This window comes from Chiloscyllium punctatum, chromosome 6 (genome assembly GCF_047496795.1).
Source record: "Chiloscyllium punctatum isolate Juve2018m chromosome 6, sChiPun1.3, whole genome shotgun sequence".
Classification (NCBI taxonomy): Eukaryota; Metazoa; Chordata; class Chondrichthyes; order Orectolobiformes; family Hemiscylliidae; genus Chiloscyllium; species Chiloscyllium punctatum.
The window spans coordinates 26,236,769-26,249,952 of NC_092744.1; the positions used below are offsets into that span (position 1 = coordinate 26,236,769).

At 40.1% G+C, this 13,184-nt stretch overlaps 1 pseudogene; it reads right to left on the minus strand.

Moving 5' to 3' along the window:
* Positions 1-1,352: 1,352 nt before the first annotated feature.
* LOC140478635 (scavenger receptor cysteine-rich type 1 protein M130-like) overlaps positions 1,353-13,184 on the minus strand; it is a 47,325-nt pseudogene continuing 35,493 nt past the window's right edge.

Sequence of the window (13,184 nt, forward strand, 5' to 3'; positions counted from 1 at the left end):
TTCATTGGACTTCACCATCAGTTTGGTTTTGCCACCAGTGCTGTGAAAATTTAGATTGGGCTCCAAATGCAAGCCTTTGTTTTGGGGTCCCCAACTGGTGAAAGGATGTGAGAAGCAGATGTTTGAATATATCCAAACAGTTTAAGCTAATAATTACTTCCAATATATTGACATATTAACAGGTAATAATTCATTCCAATCTAAATATATTAAGTCATTTAAACTAATAAACTTGCATTACATTGGAGCACACATGTCTTCTTGCATTCATTTTGATCAGGTCTGAAAGAATAAGTTCAGGCATTTCAGCTGAACATTACTGAAAGAAATCCCTTCTGTGAGAAATCTACAGATTATCTAAACTTGCCTTTAACAGTAGGGCACAGTATAAAGCAAGAAATACTAGGGGCTTGGAGCGAAGAAAGACAAAAATAATTTTAATGCGCATATCGTTTGGATTAATCAAACAGCCAAGGACAACCTTGAGGGATAATTCATTAATTGTATTCACTTGATGTAGTTGAATTATATAGGATTCTTAATGAACTTGATGTTGAAAATGCTGAGAGGATGTTTCTCCTATGGGAGAATCCATGGCGAGATGGCATAAGGAGTGGCACTTTGAGACTGATATGAGGAGGAATTTCACCTCTCAGAGGATTGAGAGTCTTTGAAGTTCTTTGACATAGAAATCTGTGGAGGCAGAGTCGTTGTGCATATTTATCACTGAGATCAATTGACTCTTGATCAGTAAGGGAATCAAGGTTTATAGAGAAAGGGTAGGCAAGTGGTACATGAGGAGTGTTGGATCAGCCACGATCCTCTTGAATGGTAGAGTAGGCTCGAGGTGCAGAACAGCCTATTCTTGTTCCTATATCTTATGGTCTTATTCGAGATTATTTCTTGGAGCAATATGTTGTTGAACCAACCAGGGAGCAGAGTATTTCTGATTTAGTGTTGTGTATGAGATGGTATTAATTAACGATCTCATTGTAAATGATTCTCTTGGGATCACAGCATGGTGGAATTTCAGATTCAGTTTGAGTCCCACATATGCAATCTGGTGTCAAACAAACTTGATTAAATAACAACGAGGACAGACCTTGCACAATTGGCTGAAGAGAAAAACTAAAAGTTAGGGCCATTGATGAACAGTTGCAAACATTTCAGGAGATGTTCAATTCCTCCTAACTGAAATGTATTCCTGAAAGGAGCAAAGATGGTAAGGGTAGAAAACAAAACACCCATTACTTAGCAAGAATTAAAACATAATATCAGTGAAAACAATTTAAGTTGTAAAATATTGCACCAGTCAGTGACAGGCTAGATGATTGGGTAACTTTTAAAGGCCATCAAAGTGTTCCTAAAAAAGTAACAAAAAGAGAGTTAATCGTGAATTAAAACGAATGTAAAATATAATGACGCATAGCAAAAGCTTTTGTAAGTATGTTAAAAAGGCAGAGTATATCTAAAGTGAATGTTAGTCCCTGAGAGAATGAAATGGGGGAGTTTATAGGAGGAAACACAGAGTAACAGAGACATCAAAATAATGCTTTGCCACACTTTTCATGGTGGAAATCAATGAACCCATTCACTTAGTAACAGGAAATGTATAAATTGTGGAAACCCAGCAACTTATCACCATCACTGGGGAAAAACATATTGGGAAACTATTTGAATTGAAGGCAGACAGGTGCCCAGGGCCTGATGACTTACAACCCTGCAGTTTGATAGTGAGAGGTTGGAATTGGATGTAATAGTATCTCAACTGAGTAAAATTAACTTCAAAAACATGAAGGAGGAGCTGACCAGAGCTGGTTGGAAGGGATGCCTAGCAGAGAGAACAATGAAATAAAAATGGCAGACATTTCTGGGAGTAACTTGGAAGACATACTATAAATTCATCCCAATAAAGAAGAAACATGCTGAGAGGAGAATGTGGCAACCATGGCTGACAAGGGAACTCAGGACAGCATAAAAGCAAAAGAAAACACATGTAATGGGTGAAGAATAGTAGGAAACCAGAGGATTGGGAGTCTTTAAAAACAACAGAGGTTAGATTCGCTACAGTATCGAAACAGACCATTTGGCCCATCAAGACTACACTGACCCTCTAAAGAGTAATCCACACAGACGTATTTCCCTCCCTTATATTGATCTCTGACTAATGCACCTAACACTGTGGGCAATTTAGCATGGCCAACTCACATGACCTGCACATCTTTGAACTGTGGGAGGAAACCGGAGCACCTGGAGGAAACCCGTGTAGACACGGAGAGAATGTGCAAACTCCATACAAACAATTGCCCAAGACACGAATTGAACCTGGGTCCCTGCCGCTGTGAAGCAGCAGTGCTAACAGAGTATAACTAAAAAAAGTAATAAGGAGGGCGATGATGAAATATGATGGTAAGCTAGCTAGCAATATAAAAAATATTGCAAGAGTTTATTTTAAATATCAAAAAGATAAGAAAGAGGAAAGAGTGAACATTGAATCACTGGAAAATGAAACTGGAGAAGTAGTAACTGGGAATAATGAAATACCAGAGGAACAGTATAAGTCCTTTGCATGAGTTTTCATTGTGGAAGACACAGTAGCATTAGAATCAGGGGCAGAAGTGAGTGCAGTGGCCATTGATAAGGAGAACATGCTGGGGAAGTTGAAGGGTCTGAAGGTGAATAAAATACCTGATCAGTTGGACCATGGTCCAGAGTTCTGAAGGAGATAGCTGAGGAGAATATAAAGAAATTGGTGGTGATCTTCCATGAGTTATTGGTGTCAGGAAGGGTCTCAGATGACTTGAAAATGGCTAAATTAATATGCCTGCTTAAGAAAAGAGGGAGATATTTAACATGCCTGTTTAAAAAGGAAGAGAGTTAGAAGACAGGAAACTATATGTCTGTTAGTCTTGGTCATTGGTAAGATTTTAAATAGTTTATTATGAATCCAATTGCAGCGCTCTTGGAATTGCGTGGTAAGGTTGAGTCAGCACGGCTTCATTGAACAGAAGTCATGCCGCCGAGGAGGGTGCTAAACAAGCTCAGAACTCATTGTATTAGAGGCAAGCAGTTGGGAAGGATAGAGGATTGGCTGACTGACCGAAGATAGAGAGCAGGGACAAATGTGTATTTTTCAGGTTGGCAGAAGGTAACTTGTGGTGTTCTGCAGGAGTCCAAGTTGGGCTCACAACTATTCACATTATATATTAACGATCTGGACAAACTGTCTGAGTGCATTGTTGCCAAGTTTACAGGTGACACAAAGATAGCTGGCGGGATAGGTGGATTTGAGGAAGTGGCAAGGCTGCACAAGGACTTGGATGTTGTAGAAGAGTGGGAAAAGATGAGTCAAATGAAATTCGCTGAGAGAAAAAGTGAGTTATACTCTTTGGTAGGAAGAATAGAGGTAATAGCTATTTTCTAAACAGGGAAAGGCACATGGGAGTCAGAGCTCAAGATTCTATTCAAGTTAACATGCTGGTTCAATTGGCAGTTAGGAAGGCAAATGCAAAGGTTGAATTCTTTCAAGAGGACCAGAATACAAGAGCAGAGATATATTGCTGAAGCCATATAACGCTCTGGTCAGACTGCATTGTAATATTGTGAGCTGGTTTGAGCCCCATATCTAAGGAGGGATATGCTAACAGTGGAGGCGGTCCAGACAAGGGTTAAAAAAGTGCTTCCATGAAGGGCTTTTCATATGAGAGGCAGCTGAGGTATCTGTATCAGCACTTCATGGACTTTAGAAAGATGAGAGGTGATCTGATTGAAACTTATACAATAGTGATAGGCCTGGATACAGTGGACGTGGAGATGAAATTTCTACTGGTAAGAGAGACTGGAACATGAGGGCATAGCCTCAGTCTGAAGGGGCAATACCTTAGAACAGAGATGACAAAGGATTTCTTCAGCCAGAGGGTAGTGAAGCTGTCGAACTTACTGCTGCAGAAGGCTGTGGAATCCAAGTCATTAAATGTATTTATGACAAAAATAAATAGGTTATTGATTAAAAAGGGGATCAAGAATTATGGGGAGAAGGCAGGAGAACGGGATTGAGAAACATGTCCACCATAATATTGCAGCAGTCCGGATGGGCCAAATGACCTAATTCTGCACTTATATCTTATGGCCTTATCATCTCATGAGCACAGTTCATGTTGCACATTACTAATTCTCCCATTTCTGATTTCCATAGACCAGGGCAGGATTCCTTTCCAACTCCAATAGTTAAGTATTCTTCTGCTTGATTTATAAATCATCATTTTTCATAACCACATAACTCTGATTATCGTATTCATTGTTACCTAAACCATACTTATCACTGTCCTCGAAACTCCCATAATGGAAAATGACATTTCCAAATACAGCTTATCAAGATCCCTTAGAATTTTGTCTGCTTCAATAAGGTCAATATTCATTCCACTAACTTCCAGTGAGTACAGGGCCATCCTGCTCAATATCTCCTCAAAAGGCAAACCCTCCACAACTGATATTTAAATAGTGAAACTTCTCTCAACTGCCTGCAATGTCAGTACGTTGTTCTCTACTGTTCATAGCATTACAGCCATGGTCTGACAAGTGCCTTGTATGTTTTGAGCAAAACCCCCTGAAACAAAGGCCAAAAATCCATTTTCCCTCCCGATTACCGGCTGAACATGGATGAAAACTCCCAAATCCCACTGATGAGGAACTTTCTATGGTCTTTCAGTAATATTCAAATTCTCTATTCTTCCCTTCAATGTGCATAAATTCACATTTTCCAACATTATATTCCCTTATTATATTCCCTTCCAACATCAGTTTTTAACCCATTCATTTACCCACCTATGTCCCTCTGCAGACTCTTTGCGTCATCCTCACCACTTACTTTTCCACTATTTTTGTGTCATGTGCAAACGTGGTTGCACTACATTCAATTTCCTCATCCAACACATGAATATATATCAAAATAATTGTGGTCTCAACACTGAACTTCATGGCATTCCATTAGGCACAGGTTGCCATTCTGAAAATGGCCTTCTAATCCTTATCTTATATTCATTAGCCAATCTTCTGTCACTACCAATATTCTGCCCTGGGTGACCAGTGGTGTGCCGCAGGGATCAGTGCTGGGACTGCAGCTTTGTACAATGTACATTAATGATATAGATGAAGGTATGAAAAGTAATATTAGCAAATTTGCTGATGACACAAAGCTGGGTAGCAGGGTGAAATGTGAGGAGGATGTTAGGAGATTACAGGGTGACCTGGACAGGCGAGGTGAGTGGACGCATGCATGGCAGATGCAGTTTAATGTGGATAACTGTGTGGTTATCCACTTTGGTGGCAAGAACAGGAAGGCAGATTACTACCTAAATGGAGTCAAGTTAGGTAAAGGGGCAGTACAATGAGATCTAGGTGTTCTTATACATCAGTCAATGAAAGCAAGCATGCAGGTACAGCAGGCAGTGAAGAAAGCTAATAGCATGCTGGCCTTCATAACAAGAGGAATTGAGTATAGAAGCAAAGAGGTCCTTCTGCAGCTGTACAGGGTCCTGGTGAGATTGCACCTGGAATATTGTGTGCAGTTTTGGTCTCCAAATTTGAGGAAAGACATTTTGGCTATTGAGGGACTGCAGCGTAGGTTCACGAGGTCAATTCCAGGAATGGCGGGACTATCTTACGCTGAAAGATTGGAGCGACTGGGCTTGTGTACATTGAGTTTAGAAGGCTGAGAGGGGATCTGATCGAGACGTATAAGAATATTAAAGGATTGGACACTCTGGAGGCAGGAAGCATTTTTCTGCTGATGGGTGAGTCCCGAACCAGAGGACACAGTTTAAAAATAAGGGGTAGGCCACTTAGAACAGAGTTGAGCAGAAACTACTTCACCCAGAGAGTGGTGGGTGTGTGGAATAACCCGCCCCAGAAGGCTGTGGAGATCAAGTCTCTGGATACTTTCAAGAAAGAGTTGGATAGAGCTCTTAAGGATAGTGAAATCAAGGGTTATGGAGATAAGGCAGGAACAGGATACTGATTGAAGATAATCAGCCATGGTCATAATGAATGGTGGTGCTGGCTTGAAGGGCGGAATGGCCTACTCCTGCACCTATTGTCTATGACCTTTTGAAGTAGATTAACGTGTGATAATTTATCAAACACCTTCATCTCCTCCTTTTCCCTTCATTTAGTATTTTTGCAACACTATTAGTGAATTTCATAGATTCTTGATTCAGTATTCCTTTTATATCTCATCAGGAAGGAAACACCCCAAACAATAAATGTCTCTCGTGTACATTACAGTAATTTCACTGTTCAATGTTCTTTAAACTGTTAATGTTCCAGTTTGAATTAGGATAGTCCCATTGTCACTATGTTCCAGATAACGAGAACTCAGAGAAAGTATATTCCTGTTAGGGTGAAAGGAAAGGCTGGTAGGTATAGGGAATGCTGGATGATTAAAGAAATTGAGGGTTTGGTTAAGAAAAAGAAGGAAGTATATGAAAGGTATAGACAGGATAGATCAAGTGAATCCTTAGAAGAGTATAAAGGAAGTCGGAGTATACTTAAGAGGGAAATCAGGAGGGCAAAAAGGGAACATGAGATAGCTTTGGCAAATAGAATTATGGAGAATCCAAAGAGTTTTTACAAATACATTAAGGTCAAAAGGGTAATGAGGGAGAGAATAGGGCCTCTCAAAGATCAGCAAGGTGGCCTTTGTGTGGTGCCATAGAAAATGGGGGAGATACTAAATGAGTATTTTTGCATCAGTATTTATCATGGAAAAGGATAAGGAAGATATGGACTGTAGGGAAATAGATGATGATATCTTGCAAAATGTCCATATTACAAAGGAAGAAGTGCTGGATGTTTTGAAACGCATACAATTGGTTAAATCCACAGGACCTGATCAGGTGTACCAAGCACTCTGTGGGAAGCTAATGAAGTGATTACTGGGCCTCTTGCTGAGATATTTGTGTCATCGATAGTCACAGGTGAGGTGTTGGAAGACTGGAGGTTGGCTATCGTCGTGTCACTGTTTAAGAAGGACGGTAAGGACAAGCCAGGGAACTATAGACCAATGAGCCTGATGTCGGTGGTGGGCAAGTTGTTGGAGGAAATCCTGAGGGACAGGATGTACATGTATTTGGAAAGGCAAGGACTGATTAGGAATAGTCAACATGGCTTTGTGCATGGGAAATCATGTCTCGCAAAATTGATTGAGTGTTTTGAAGAAGTAACAAAGAGGATTGATGAGGGCAGAGCAGTAGATGTGATCTATATGGACTTCAGTAAAGCATTCAACAAGGTTTCCCATTGGAAACTGATTAGCAAGGTTAGATCTCATGGAATACAGGGAGAACTAGCTATTTTGATACAGAACTGGCTCAAAGGTAGAAGATAGAGGGTGGTGGTGGAGGATTGTTTTTCAGCCATGGAGGCCTGTGACCAGTGGAGTGCCACAAAGATCGGTGCTGGGTCCTCTACTTTTTGTCATTTATATAAATGATTTGGATGCGAGCATAAGAGGTACAGTTAATAAATTTGCAGATGACACCAAAATTGGAGGTATTGTGGACAGCGAAAAGGGCTATCTCAGATTACAACAGGATCTTGACCAGATGAGCCAATGGGCTGAGAAGTGTCAGATGGAGTTTAATTCAGATAAATGCAAGGTGCTGCATTTTGGGAAAGCAAATCTTAGCAGGACTTATACACTTAATGGTAAGGTCATAGGGAGTGTTGCTGAACAAAGAGACCTTGGAGTGCAGGTTCATAGCTCCTTGAAAGTGGAGTTGCAGGTAGATAGGATAGTGAAGACGACATTTGGTATGCTTTCCTTTATTGGTCAGAGTATTAAGTACAGGTGTTGAGAGGTCATGTTGTGGCTGTACAGGACATTGGTTAGGCCACTGTTGGAATATTGCATGTAATTCTGGTCTCCTTCCTATTGGAAAGATTTTGTAAAACGTGAAAAGGTTCCAAAAACATTTATAAGGATGTTGCCAGGGTTGGATGATTTGAGCTATAGCGAGAGGCTGGACAGGCAGGGACTGTTTTCCCTGGAGCTTTGGAGACTGAGGAGTGACCTTATAGAGGTTTACTAAATTAAGAGGGGCATGGATAGGACAAATAGGCAAAGTTTTTTCCCTGGGGTCAGGGAGTCCAGAACTGGAGGGCATAGGTTTAAGGTGACAGGGGAAAGATATAAAAGAGACCTACCGTGCAACCTCTTCATGCAGAGGGTGGTACGTGTATGGAATGAGCTGCCAGAGGAAGTGGTGGAGGCTGGTACAATTGCAACATTTAAGAGGTATTTGGATGGGTATATGAATAGGAAGGGTTTGGAGGGATATGGGTCGGGTGTTGGTAGGTGGAACTAGGTTGCGTTGGGATATCTGATCAGCATGGACGAGTTGGACCGAAGGGTCTGTTCCACACTGTACATCTCTATGACTCTATTTATTTTAATTAACAGAAAAGTTGTTCCTCAATCTCTCACACAATGTTTATTGGTCTGTGTGGTTTCTCCTATGTGTATAATTATCTCCTATTATTACTTAATTCAATACCATTGGACTCTATCTTTGGATGCTCTGCTAAATCCTCTATGTCATGTCTAACATTAATATATTTACTCAACTTTGACAATCTGACAAATGTTTTCTTCCTTATTTTCCAAACAAAATGTTCCAGGCAGGAAAATTAAGTTTCACACCTTACAGCCTGGGAACAGGCCACTGCCATAGCCTCTGCATGGTCAAAATATATGTTCAACCTTATCGATTATGTTCTCTGAATGAATTTATATTCAATGCAACTTGCCCTAGATCATGTCGAACTGCATGTTCAAATATTCGACATGCTCTTGAATTCCTCCTACTTCTGGACGATTCTGCAGTAGCTCCATTTGCCTTTCTAAATCCACTGTGTACTTCCTTCTACTTTTCTAATATTTCAAAAAAATTGTGATGGCAATAGTCTGAGCTCTGTTGATGCCCACATCAAATATTCCATTCCTGTTAACAGAAATGAATCTTGCCACTGGGGCAAACCTCACCATGTGTGTAGTTGAATGTAAGCATATTGCTGCTCTTCATTCAGATGCTTCTTGGTGCCTGAAACTGAATCATCTGAAGACTGTTTTATTCAATATTTGATGCTTTGATTTCTGCCTTTGGTTCTGAAGCTTAAGTTGTCAAGATTTCATATTTTTGGCCTTCCTCTGTTCATTTGTCTGTTAATGATTAGAGAAATTGTCACACATCTAGAGCCCTCTCGGAAATGTTCCCTTCTGCTGCCATTCACGAGAAAGGCACCAGGCAGCACTCAAGTTGTCACTTGTGGAAACCCCAGCCTCTTCCCTGTGGATTAGATTCCAAGGATCTTAGTTTAATTTCTGCACTTCACACCAATATGCAGTCATTCACTCAACTGTACCATCCCTCAATTTCATTGTTGAACTATGGCAGGCAGCATTGTCCAACAAACTCAAGACTATCTGAGGCCTTTAATTTGAGAAAATAGATATACTTTCTGCACTTTCTTTTCTTGGCCACCGGAAAGTCCTTGAGTTTATGCATCATTCAGGAATTACAGACAAGAATCTCAGTTGACTAACTACTTTGACAGAATTACCTTCAGGTCTAACAAATAACTTGGATTGTTTATATATTAAAATATCTGTGATTGCCTCTCTCGGTTCTTCTTCATAACTATCATCCGAAACCCAGCTGGGACATTAGAAAATTTAATTTGTTTTTGAGTTGTGTTAACAATATTTACCCAATGATCTGAGCTGCTGGTGGCAACAGCCTCACAAGCTTGCAAAGTTGTTACCAGCAATTGCTTATCTGAGCATCTTTGGTTGCCACCTGGTGCACAATCAAAACCTGAGATCTTTCTGCAGTGAGGCTTGCAGCAGTAGCTCAAGGTTCAGTGAGCAGGAGCAGGCTGCAAAACATGGGGTTGATGTACTGTGCAAAGTGTTATCTCATTTTTGCCTAGACATTCGATAACAGTACAACATAAACAAATAAGTGCTGAAAATCTCCTCAGCGAGCCACCAAGTGTCTTGTTTTTCCAAGAATAAGGGATTGAAAAGCATAATCATGATTTAATTCCGGTTTCTATCTATTTTGAATGTTAATTCTGTTGATTTATTTAATGTCTTCTACTTCTATAATGTCTTTAACATAGTGAAACATTCCAAGATGTTTCAGACCACATTCCTAAAAAGATATTAACCACTGAAAGGAGACTATTTGTACTGGGAGAAGAACATGGTGCAATCAGGAGCTATCAGATACTTTAAAAAATCAAAACAAAGTAAGGATGATGGCAATATGAAATCAAAAATCTGAAAATATTGACCAGTTTCTCATTGTTTATACTATCCAGATTACTCTGCTCAAAGCTGATTTTCAATATCTCTCTTAAATTTCCTCTCAATGTTCTCTTCTCCAAGGAAAGCAGCTCCTATTCCTGTACTAATTCTCCTGAAACTTTTCTTCATTCTTTCCAATGCCTTTCACATTTTTTCTAATATGTGGTTCCTAATTGGACGAAATGTTTTATGTGAGACCAAACCAATTTTCTATACAAAGTTAACATAGCTACTATGCATTTGTTGTTGAAACTATTATTAATTAAGTCCAATATGTTCGATGCTTTAGTAACCATGCTTTCAACCTGTAATGAGAAAGTGAGGACTGCATATCCTGGAGGTCAGAGTTGAGAGTGTGGCGCTGGAAAAGCACAGCGGGTCAGACAGCATCTGAGGGGCAAGAGAATCAATGTTTCAAGAATAAGCCCTTCATTAGGAATGAGACTTGTAGGCTGGGGGGCTCATAGAAAAATGGAAGGGGTTGGGGTTGGGGGAAGGTATCTGAGAATGTGACAGGTAGGTGAAAAAGGTGGGGGAGAAGGTGATAGATCAGAGAGGAGGATGAAGCAGACAGATGGAAAAGGTCAAAATGGTGGTGCTGAGTTGGAGGCTTGGGACTGGGACAACGTGGCAGGAGGGAAAATGAGTAAAGTCAATGATCCCGTGTGGTTGCAGGATTCCAAGGCGGTTCTTCCTCCAGGCATTGGGTGGTTAGGGTTTGGCGATGGGGGAGGCCCTCGGACCTGCATGTCCATAAGTAGATTGGGAGAGGGAGTTGAAGTGTTCAGCCACTGGGCAGTGGAATTGGTTGGTGCAGGTGTTCCAGAGATGTTCTCTGAAACAATCCGCAAGTTGGCGTCCTGTCTATGCTGTCTTCTATGACAGAGATATCATATACCCAGCTCTCCCCTTCCCTCATACCTTTTAGAATTGTACCATATATTTGTATCAGCACTGTTTTTATCTCCTAACACACTAAATCATCAATTAATTGAACAACATTACTTTATAGGCCCTTACTGATGATCACATATTAATCAAATAAGATTGGCTGCTCTTAGTAAACCTCATAAATAGAGCCAACATTTTGAAATTCCTAAAATAAATAATTATTAAACAAAAATGTGAAAAATATTCACTATCAATCTATTACCTGCTTTCTTGTCACTTCACCCTTGCACTGCTCAGAACCAGGCTTGTCCCCACTAGAACCAGGTATGGCACTAAGTCTTTTATATGCCCTCTTTACTTATCACTCTCACATTCTTTCATTACAGCACTGTACAGTTTAATAAATTAGATACACATTTTCCCCTTCATTAGATCAATTCCCCTCATTCACCAAATACCCAGGCTCATACTTTGTGTCTGGTTGAAAAACAAGCATGGCAGGCATCATTCTTGTTTTGAGATACTGTTGCTAATGATTGTAATACTTAAGGTTTGGAAATGTAAGAGAAAATATAATTTTTATGACTCAAGAAAATCTAAGACAGACTAAATAATAAGTCAATAGTTTTGTTTGCTATTCATTCAGCCAATGTGAGTGCCTGTGGCATGGCCAATATTTCTTGCCCATCCCTATTTGGCTTCACAGAGTTCCTTTGTCCAGCTATTTCAAAGGACAGTTAAAAGTCAACCACACAACAATGGAGCTGGAGTCCTTTGAAGTCCAGACCATGCAAGTATGGCAGACTTAATTGACTAAATAACTTTTCTAACCAGATGGGATTTATGCTAAGAGTGAAAGTGCATGTCCACCATCACTGATTAATTGCATTTAAATTTCACCAGTTTCTGCAGTACGTTTTGAACCTATGCCTATCGACTATTCATCCAATAACACTGATACATCACCACCTTCTGCTACCTGAGAACATGCTAATATCACAGAGTTTCAAACTGAATTATATCTGGCAGGGCATGATATAATGCACTTGTAGAGGACAAACAAAGCAAAAAAAAATTAACAACAAATGATTGTGGTTATTGAGACATGTTGGCAAATGGAGTGAATTTGGACAGCATGTTCACAAATCCCTGAAGGATGCAAAAAAGGTTTTCAGAATAGTAAACTGACAAATGGGATACTCTAACTTTTGATACATTCAGCATTAGTGCAAAGAGCTTGTCCCAGATCTATTTAAAAAGTCATCATACTTCCACTCTGTCATTAGAGAGAGATGACTGGTGATGCTTTAACCTGAGGGTCACCACTCCTCAGGCAAGAGCCAAGGTTGAGAATGTGAGACCTGCATGGTAACCTCAGCTGGAGAAGATATTGTTGTTGGTAATTGTACATCGTAAACCAGCTGCCCAGGGCTTATACACCCAACTGTATAAGGTATTTGATAAATAAATGCAACAGTGTTGTGCACAAGTCTGGCCACCATACTAAAGGAAGATGTGATCCCAATCCTCCTGGAGCTGAGAATTTTAACTATGAGGGAAGATTCAAGAGTGCAGAGACTGAGAGAAGAGTTAGTTCATGTGTGTGAAACTGAAGTGACAGATCATTGTTGGTAGATATGATCTATTTCTGCTCGTAAATGTGTCAATAGCTAGGGAGCATGGATATGAAGTTATTGGCAGAATACTCTCAGATTGAAAACTCTTTCTTTCTAGAAGCAGTTGGCCTGAAACTGATTACCTGAAAAAATGGAGAGAGTGAAATCCTTATTGCATTTCAGAAGTATTTGGTTCTGTTAAATGTCAAGACAAGAATGGTCTGGAGAAGCTAGATAGCCTGGATAGCTATTTAAGAGGCAGGTAGACTTTCAACATTTAATTTGAATGGTTTTAATCATAGTACTGGGGT